This window comes from Physeter macrocephalus, chromosome 8, assembly GCF_002837175.3.
Source record: "Physeter macrocephalus isolate SW-GA chromosome 8, ASM283717v5, whole genome shotgun sequence".
NCBI classification, from domain to species: Eukaryota; Metazoa; Chordata; class Mammalia; order Artiodactyla; family Physeteridae; genus Physeter; species Physeter macrocephalus.
In genome coordinates, this window is record NC_041221.1 from 62,137,323 (window position 1) to 62,148,107 (window position 10,785).

Genomic DNA, 10,785 nt, shown 5'->3' on the forward strand with positions numbered 1-10,785 from the left:
CACTGCAGAGGGCACGGGTTCGATCCCTGGTCGGGGAACTGAGATCCCACATGCCATGTGGGCAAAGAAACAAAAAAAAAAAAAGAAAAAGAAAAGAAATTCCAAGTATCCCAGACCAATATTAAAGACAGGATGAAAAAAAAAATCAATTTTAGTTTCCTAGGAAAGAAAGGGTATTTTTTAAAGTCTTTACATTTGGAAGCCTTACCTCTTAGAATTCTACCTCCTCTAAACCTTACTCACCTGGAAAATTGGTTGTGCCTCTCTCACCTTGAGGATATATCTTTATCTCCTCAAACTTCCACACATTTATTTATGCCTCTTCTTCTTTGCCTTCATATATATTAATCAGTAACAAATTATTATGTCAACAATATTCATCGAGCATCCATTACGTTCAGCACAGTTTTAAAGGAGATAGGATAAAAACAAAATTAGAAGCATTTTCACTCTTCTCTGAGAAAGAAGCCAGCATTTCGTAGGTAACCATGTCTCCTGTCAATACAAGTCTGCAATCTGACAGCTGACACTCTGAGACTCTGACAATTTTGAGGCCAGATTTTTTTTTTTGGAATGTACAATTTTGTGTAATTTTTGAATAGCAATACATTTTGTATTCCTTACATTAATATAATCAATCAGAGGTCTGGGGCATCACCTTATAACTACCACATTACTGCAGTAAAATATATTAATATTCACTCCAAGAAGAATGAATAAATACCATAATCAGAGGTGTAGTTTATGTCAACTTTTGCTGCTAAATTGTTTAGGTTGAGTGAGGTTTTTTTCACCAAATGAGTTACATAGATCTTTTTATTTTTTCAGTTCTTTTGAATTTCAAAATGGTAGAAAAAGACTTGTAGACTTGTACCACACATTTCAGTAAGATGTAATGCAGTCTAGACAGATGAGCAAACCAAAATGGCTTTTCTCTCAAAAACTTTTTGATTATATGAACTAAGCCAAGGACAGACATCCATGTTCTCAGACCCCTTTTTGTAAACTATACAGAAGAATCTCAAATAGAAAGATCCTCAAAAAGCTATACGAAATCCTGCTCCCGGACTCCAAATTACAACTTTGGAAAATCCCAACTCCCATAGATTAGAAGGAAAGCTTGTGCTCTCCTAGGAGGAATGTGTATAAATGAACATGACGAAAACCCTACTCTTGTATTTTGGAAGAAGTCAAAGAAATATTTTTTCTTTCTTATTTATGGTTTTGAGATTGTGGCCTGTGTGAGCAGAACAGGAGGTCCTGTCCATTCGTCTCTTTCACTGTTCCTCTTTGAAAATGTGAGATGCATGTCCAATGCCCAGAAAACCTGAAAAGAATCAATTTCAAACATTCCTTCCCCCACCTGGTTTGATTTTCAATTTAGCTGGAAACTTGGAAACTAATCTATCCTTGGAAAACATGGACCAAGCAGAACAGCTTTGAAGATCTCTTAAGCTGAATAGCATAAAGCTATAAGCAGACTGTTATTGTTAATATCAATTATTAAACTAATAAAAAAAATCAAGGTAAACAAGTTCGATGAAGATTTCCTCCAGGCTAGACTGGAGTCAAAGCCAAAATAACAGACATTTTGGAAAATTTCCAAGCCCACTTACTGGCCCCAACATATAAAATTTATTAAAAAGTCTGTCATTTAATTTAACATTCACTTCTGGTAGCCTAATTTGCATAAATATTCTCACAGGTGGTAAGTGTATACTGATGCCTTCATTCATTGCCTTGACCTTGACTTGTCTTGACATTGAGTCTCTGACTTTATTCACCTCCTTTGGGATCAAGGGCAAATTCCTATTTTAATGGTGACAGCTCAAAGGTGCAGCTTGTGTTTGTAGCACCTTTGTGCAAATTACAAAATGCTGCCAACTCTGGGAAGACGAATTAGAGCAGAACCGAGGGCATCATGTCATCCATTACCTGCCTCCTGAGCCAATGGCTCTGCACAGCACACAAACCCACTGTGCTATATGGGGCCAGTGTAGCTGTTGTCAGAGAGACAGAAAATTTGCTGAGGCTGAACACTTCACAGTTCAATCAATTTTTTAAAATCATTCATCACAATTTTTGTGATCTCTGAATTTTAGAGCCCTGAGGCCCTAGAATCACCCCAGACTCTCCACCCTGCTTCCTCCCACCAAACCCTATCATCACTGAGATTGTGCCTCTTGTGCTGGACCTCCGGCTCCACCACCCACCCTTCTCTGCCCTGTCCTGGGCTCCAAAGGGCTGACATTCGGTGAGTGTAACACTCAGATCCCTTTGTCCTCTGGTTGGGTTTGACCAGTGGTGATGAGAAGGCTGCAGGCAAAAGAGAGATAGAGGTATTGATTCCCAAGCTCCAGCACAGCCCCCCCACACACACACTCTACTTCCCATGCTTGGTAGGCTTATGGCACTGCTTTAAGATGGCACAGTTTGAACTCTGAGGTGGCCCTACCTCAGCCACACCTCCATCTCTCCAGCTCTCTTGGATCCCACTAACACTGCTCCCTCGTGGTTTTCCACTGTTGCCAGTCCCTGAGAGCTTCACCATCTGTTGCTTCGGACCACACCCTGCAAGGATCAGAGTCCATTCATGACGGTCTCCGCAGTTGCTCCTTTTGAGTGCACCATCATGCTCCCTGACACTTCTTTTTTTTTTTTTTTTTTTTTTGTGGTATGCGGGCCTCCCTCTGCTGCGGTCTCTCCCGTTGCGGAGCACAGGCTCCGGACGCGCAGGCTCAGCGGCCATGGCACAAGGACCCAGCCGCTCCGCGGCATGTGGGATCCTCTCAGACTGGGGCGCGAACCCGGTTCCCCTGCATCGGCAGGCGGACGCGCAACCACTGCGCCACCAGGGAAGCCCCCTGACACTTCTGTCACCAGGAACTCTCACATTGGTCTCACTCCTTTCTTCAACAGTGCTACTCGTCTTTCTTTCTCTTCTTTTTTTTTTAAATTTTTTTTAACATCTTTATTGGAGTATAATTGCTTTACAATGGTGTGTTAGTTTCTGCTTTACAACAAAGTGAATCAGTTATACATATACATATGTTCCCATATCTCTTCCCTCTTGCGTCTCCCTCCCTCCCACCCTCCCTATCCCACCCCTCTAGGTGGTCACAAAGCACCTAGCTGATCTCCCTGAGCTATGCGGCTCCTTCCAACTAGCTATCCACACTACGTTTGGTAGTGTATATATGTCCATTCCACTCTCTCACTTCGTCCCAGCTTACCCTTCCCCCTCCCCATATCCTCAAGTCCATTCTCTAGTAAGTCTAAATGTCCCAGTCCTGGTCTCTATCTTTTCACCTTCTTCATATTGCCTGCAGAGAGATCTGATCAAGTCACCCTCCTGGAATTGGACAGAACCGAGCCCTGCATACTTAATTACTACATTTCACCTCTACCTGCCTCTCCCCCTTTATCTCTCCGAGCAGCAGCCATGCCCAGCCGCCTGCAGTACTGACACTCAGTGCTCATCTCACCTCCACTTTTGCATTTCAGCTGTTCCTTCTACCTCAAAACCCCTTTAGTCCATTCACGCTTCCTGCTGAATGCCTACTAAATATTTGAGGACTAAGTCAAGTGTTATTTTTTCCATATCTTTCTTAGACTTTAAGCTTCTTCCTTTTCTTACTGACTTTTTTGCCCATTCCACCTTACTGCCTGTGTCTTAGGAGACTGTGATAATTCTATCAAAACACGTATAAGATTTTATTATATTAATTTTTTCACTTGTCATTTTTTCTCCTATTAGCCCCTTGAAAGTCAGCTCCCAAAACTCAGTCAGTGAAGGCAAAACGGAGGCATTTAGTACATGGAAAGGAAAAAAAAAAAAAAAGAAGAAGAAGAAGACAGACTAGGGAAAGGAAACGTCCTGTTTATGTTGCAAAATATCATATAAGGTTTTCACGTGTTGCATGAAGACAGAGTGACTTTGTGAATTGCATTTGTTACCTCAGAGTTTGGGGGTGACTACTAAATCCCTGCAAAGATTTTGATAGTAGTAAGGGATGAGTGCAAATATTCTGGGTTTTTTATTATGAAATTTAAAAATAGAAAATTCTAAAATTGAAATAATGCTAGAGTTTTAAAAACAAGTTCAGAAAGAAATAAGGAAAGGACTGTTTCTCTAACTTGAAAAAAACACTTTCTAATTAAAAATCAGGATATCTGCATTTAACTGCTTTATGGTGACCAGCTTTTATTATTGTTGTATCAAAGTGGAATTCAAGACACATTGGATGGCATCACTGAATATATGCTAGAGAATTTACTCGAAAAAAATGAAAGTTTGGATTTAAAGATCCCATGTTAAAAGGAAAACAGTATTTATTTGCCTAGTATTTACTAGGTGTCTATTCTAGATGCTAGTGATACAACTGTGAGAAACAGCAGCATGTACTTCATAAGGGTTTCATGCCATAATGCAAGTAAAATGTTTAGTGCATTTATAGGGTATTTGAGAATTATGCTCATCTAGATATTTATCAAAGGTCAAAGTTTTCAAAGATCTTTAGTTACTACATGAATCTTTTTCATCAACAAAAGAATTGGAGAAACGTAAGACCACACTTTTAAATATGAAAAAATGGCCCCATTCCCCCATTGGGTTTTGTAAATATTTAATATATTCTAATCACAATATGTTTTCCCTTTCTGTTTGAACTTGACTGCCTAGTCTTTCAGGCTTTTCCTTTTCTTTTTGTGATAATGGGACTTGGGTCCTAACTGTCATGGAATAGTCCCCCATATCAGAATGCGAACTTGGCCAATTTCTACTAACTAGTAAAGCTCAGTTTGTGTCCTGATGCCTGTGGACCTTAAAGCTTGCCCTCACTAAGTGAATTAATACTCATATAAATAAGCATAACTCAAATACAGAAAAATATTTAGACTTGGGAAAATTCAAAGCATAACAAAGAATTTGTTGTTTTGAAGCATTTTAATATTTGGCCACGTTGTCAATATATTAATGAATGTAATGTCTTTATCAGGATCCTTTCTTTCCTAATGATAATGAAGAAGATGATGATTCACTCACCCTCTACCAGCACTTTTGAAAATTTATTAAGCTTATTCTGTAGGTAGTAGCATTGAAGACTGGCAGGGAAAATTCAGAATGTGTATAGAATTCCAGCAGCTAAATAGAGGTTTATATATTATCTCTATATTAATACACACCTTATTAATTCAAGTTTCACTTTGCAAGTGAAATGTATTTTAGAAATCAAATTAGCAAGGTATGTGAAAACGATCTTTTTTATATGTTTTTGTCTCCATCTCATAATTAGATCATAATTCTACCTCCAGGTTATCAATCTGATCTAAAAGACCTAAGAAAGGAAGATTTTTGCATTATTTTGGTCAGTCAACACGTTAGTGCTCAGTTTAGTGACAGTATTTTTGAAGACTGAAGCTAAATTGCTTTACCTGCCTATCTTGCTTTCTAATGAACGTTGTAATAATGACTTTCAATATTGCATGTTTTGCAACCATACATTTTCATGCACTTTAACTGCATCCTTTCAATGTATAGCAGTACATTAAAATAAATTTATGATTTTTTAAATATTTTTAATTTATAAAAATTTATATATTTGATTTAAAAATTTTTTGATTAAGTAAATTTCTGATTATAATGATAACTTGTGTGATTCACTCTCACAGCTGTAGTATCTTTTAAAGTTGATAAAGACTTCCCTTCTTTAGTTACCAATCATGAAAAGGGACAAAGTTGCCAAAAAATCCACTAATTTTGAAGAAGAGAACGTTAAATCACACATTGAAATAACATCAAAAGGATGAGAAATGTTTTTTTTTTTGAATCTCCCATGACTCCCCCTAGTATTCTGTCTTTGATGAAATAACTAGCAGGGAAATATAACTTATAATTTGAATCATAATGAAACTTTTCTTGTTTCTTAAGATATTCTCTCATCTTTCTCTTTTTAATGTAATGGTTACTTCTTATTACATATTCAAGGTAATACTTCCTCAGGAACTTTTAAATGAAAACAGAGGATCTATTGTCTGATTTGACCTCTAAATTATGTCTCTGATAAAATGTCACATAAATTAAGTGGTCTTTTTCTGAGAAGATGTAAGCTGTCATTTTAGATGACAGTCACCTGAATTCCATTTACCATATGCAAATGGGGTGCTAGAATCATAGGGTCCAGGCTGGGTCGTCTAGAGAGGGAAATAATGCATTCAGAGTGATCAGGAAGCTGCCCCAAAGGGTGTCAATGAAAGACTACATTAGTATGTAAAGAAACTGCTAGAAATAGTGCCCAAAGAGCTGAAATTTCCTCTCTGTGGGATTTCCCAGACTGATGATGTCATTTTGTTATATCATTCAGTCTCACCACGTTCTCTTTAAGCATGCCATGGTGAATTTTATAATAATTAATTAATAAGGCATATCTAGTATTAGGGTAAAATTTTACTTTCCAGTCCAGTAGAATCACTTATTGCCAGAAAACTCAAATTGTAAAGCATACCTTAAAAGTAACACCCACTGAACACAGCAAGATAATATTTCCCCACCTCCTTGTGTAGGTGCATGTGGCCTTGTAAGCTGATTTATGGTCTATGAAGTTGAGCAGAAATGATGTGTGCCATTTAGAGGTTAAAACTTTAAGATATGGGTACACCCCCATTGTCTCTTTCACCATTTGCCAAGAACAAAGACTAGGGTAAATTCACAAAATGAAAGAAGTCTGGGCTCGTGAATCGGACTTCTACCCAACTGGAAAAATAGAATTGGGAATTTTTAACTTAAGCATAATGGCAAATCATTGGAAGGTCTTACGCAGGGAAGTTCTGTAATCCCTGTGGTAGAGAGTAGATTGTAAGAAGATGTGGCAGCCAGTCTCCAAGATGGCCCCTAATGATCCCCACCTCATGGAGTTCACACCCTTGTCTATTCCCCTCCCTCATTGTAACATGATTGATCACTGTGGCCAATGGAATATAGCAGAAGTGATGGGATGTCACATCCAAGATTAGGTACTAAAGACACTGTGGTTTCCATCTTGGTCTCTCTGTCTCTCTCTAAGATTACTCATTCTGGGGGAAGCCAGCTGCTATGTCATGTGCAGCTCTGTGGAGAGACTCACATGTTGAGGAACAACCACATGAGTGAACCGTCTTGGAAGTGGATCCAACCCCCATGACCATGCTGTTGGTCACTCAAGCCAACAGCATGAGGGACCCTCAGCCAAAATCACCTAGCTAAACCTCTCCTGGCTTCCTGACCCACAAAAACTGTGTGCTGTAATAAATGTTTGTTGTCTTAAACTTCTTAGTTTTAGAGAAATTTTATGCACAACAATAAATAGCTAATATAAGAGATAAGAGTATAAGCAGGATGATTAGACATGAGACTATTGCAATGATCCAGCAAAGAGACGGTTGTGATATTAACAGATTTGGAGATAAATGAGAAGATCATATATTTTTTTTTGTGGTGGGATGGAGCCTAACCTGATACAGTTTATGTGGAAGAACCTGGAAAATAATCCTCTCAGTGCAAGATATTGATGTGATTTGAGTGCTGAGAAAGCCAACTGAGGCTTCCCCAAAGTGATAGTAGCAACTTTTGTGATGGTATGGACTGCATTTGTATGCTCCCCCAAAATTCTTATGTTGAAACCCTAATCTCCAATGTGGTGATATTTGGAGATAAGGCCTTTGCAAGGCAATTAGGTCATGAGGATGGAGCCCTCATGATGGGATTAGTGCTCTTATGAGAAGAGACACATGAGAGCTTGCTCATCTTCTCTCTCCCTCTCTCTTTCTCTCTCTCTTTTCTATATGAGGATATGGCAAGAAGGCATCTATCTGCAAACGAGGAAGAGGGCTCTCACCAGGAACCAAATTGCTGGCCACCTTGATCTTGGACTTCCCAGCCTCCACCACTGTGAGAAATAAATTTCTATTATTTAAACCACACGATCTATGGTATTTTAATTATAGCAGCCCAAACTGACAAAGAGAGATGGAAAGGTGTTTCCTCTGTTTCTTGCACTGAGTAGGTTATTCTTGGAGCGATTTGTCTAATTCTGGGTGATATACTTGCAAAGAGCAATTGAAAAATAAGACTCATGCAGAGGATGTTCCAAAACGGTAGCCTGAGGGATGGTAGAATGGAAACATGACAGTGAGAAATGACGAAGGGAAGCAGCAGTATCAAGCTTGGGAAAAAAACTAAGATCGAACATGATGGATATATAAAAATATTTGGAGAAAAATCCAATCCTCACCAATTCTCTTTATCTGAAGCTTTGGAAATTTTACTGAGTGCTTAGTTTCTTAATTATAACTTCTTTCCAACTATTCTATCTTCAGTATGAAAGAGTTAGTGAGAAAATTCTGTCCCCAAGAAGAAGCCAGAATCAATTCACTGAATTGATATTTGTACAATGTCCACAAGACATGGAGAATTATAACTCAAGAGATTTAAAATGTATTAGAGCATTGTACTTTTTGCTCTAAGGAATAGTGATAATTAAATAGATATTTTGTTCTAACATTGTGATCTCATTTTTAATATCCTTCAGCAAAAAATTATGGCAAGTTTTCTCTCATTTCTAGAAATTAAAATTTTTTTTTCCTCAGGAGACAAAGGTTTGTTGTTTTGTTTTATACCAGTGTAGACTTGCCGGCTCCAGAGAGCAAAGATTCATTAATATAGCTCCCAGGAGGTAGACAGGCAGCTCACAGCTTGGTGATGAGAGGGGTCACATAGAAATAAGAAGGGAAGAGTTGAATAAATTGCACTAAGAGTGAATTGGGTAAGAAAATGTTGGAAATATTACCTGCAATAGAAATACAAGTATACTTTTAAACAAATGCATGAAATTCACTTAACAAATATTAATTTAGCTCCTACAATGTGTCAACCATTTTACCAGGTGCAGTAATCCAATGGTGAACAAAACCAAAACAAAATAAAACAAAAAAGCATTCAGTATATTGTCCTTACAGGCAAGTGGGAGAGTCAGATAATTACATGAACAATTATACAAACAGAAGTAAAATGGATATAAATTTCAACTTTGCCTAATGCTATAGATGATATAATGGAGAGATGCAAGGTATCATGAGAGCCTAAAACCGGAAAATTTGACTTTATGAAGGAGCTTAGGAAAGGTTTATCTGGAGAAATGTTGATTAAGGTAAGATCTGAAGAAAGAGAAAGAGTTAACTGGGTTGAAGATGGTAGAAGTTGAGGGCATATCAGGAAAATGGAATGGCTTGTGCAAAGGCCCAGTGGTTGAAAGAAGCATGAAAAATATGCAACACTGACCTGAATCCAGAAGGCCTGTACCCAGCAGAGAAGGGCAAGAGGGAGTAAAGGATGGAGAAGAAGCTCAGGGCTAGACCCTGCAGAGCCTTATGAGTTATCTTAGGAAGTTTTGTTTGCATGTTTGCAATGGGAAGCAGTTGAAGAGTTTAAGTCTAGAAAGGGGAGAGGAAGGTGACATGATTAGGTTGTCTTCGGGGGAAGGTTTAACTCTGACCACAAAGTAGAGAAGCAGTTGGACAGTGAGCAGAATGGAGCAGAGCAGATCAATAGTTGAGGTGAGAGGTGTTGTAACTTGGAATGGAATAGCTATGGTATGCATGGAAAGAAGTGGATAGGTCTTTGGTAAAATATTGACAATTCGATGTGTGAGAGAAGGAGGGGTCAAGGATAATTGTGAGTTTTCAGACTCACACAACTGTTTGGATGGGTGGAAGTAGGGGTTAATCACTGAGAAACAGAATACTGAAATAGGCCTAGGAATTAAGCCAGATGATTAAAAGTTCAGTTTTGGATATGCTGAATTTAATCCAATATGAGGCCACCAAGATGAATTTTCACACAGGCAGTTAAATATATGGGTATGGAGCTCAGAAAAGAGGTCAGAGCTAGAGATCACTGCTGTGAGTTACCTGCAAAGATGTCATAATTGAAACAGGAGTGGAGAAGAGGTAACCTGGGACTGCACGTTAAAGAACTTCAACGTTTAAAGAGAGAAGATGCTGGTAAGGAATACTGAAAGGGAGTGGCCAGGCAGATAGGTGGAGAACCAAGCATGTGCTGGGTTTAGGAAGCCAAGGAGAAAGAGCATTTCAAGGATGAAGTTGTCATTGAGTCAACCACTGGTGACAGATCAAATAAAAAGAGAATATGAAGAATAGACTCTTCCGTGCTAAACAAGAAAGATTATTTAAAGCTTCTAGAGGAATTTTCTTCAGCTTTATTAATTCCCTAAGTCTCAGAATTGTAGGAAGGAGTAGGAGGCTTTTTAACCTCTTGATATTGTCGTAAAGGACCATATGTCTCATACACCCAAGTTCAGAGACATGGCACAGTCACACTACTGTTATTCCCAAATGTAGGAAACCACAACCTGTAAATTATGATTTTAAATTAACCGATTATTTAAATTAGGTTTAAGTGGCCCCCATAGCCATCATCCTGATTTCATTTTGAAAATGTAGAGAAACACGAACCTGCTATTTCTAAAAGTTCTTTAGTAACATTAATATAGAAATAATTTTTAACAGTTTGAGTAGGAAATGAGAAGAAGGAAGAAAGCTGAAGAAAAGTAGCCTGCAAATATATCATCTTAAGACTCTAAATCATCTATATTTATTTGCTTTTATTTCTTATGAGGTATGGGGATGTATTGCTGTAGCTTAGCATATTCTTGGTACTTAATGCTTACTACACAATTTTTTTAATAGTGGGAAAGAAGAGGTAAATTTGACTCAGACAAGCCAGAATTTATT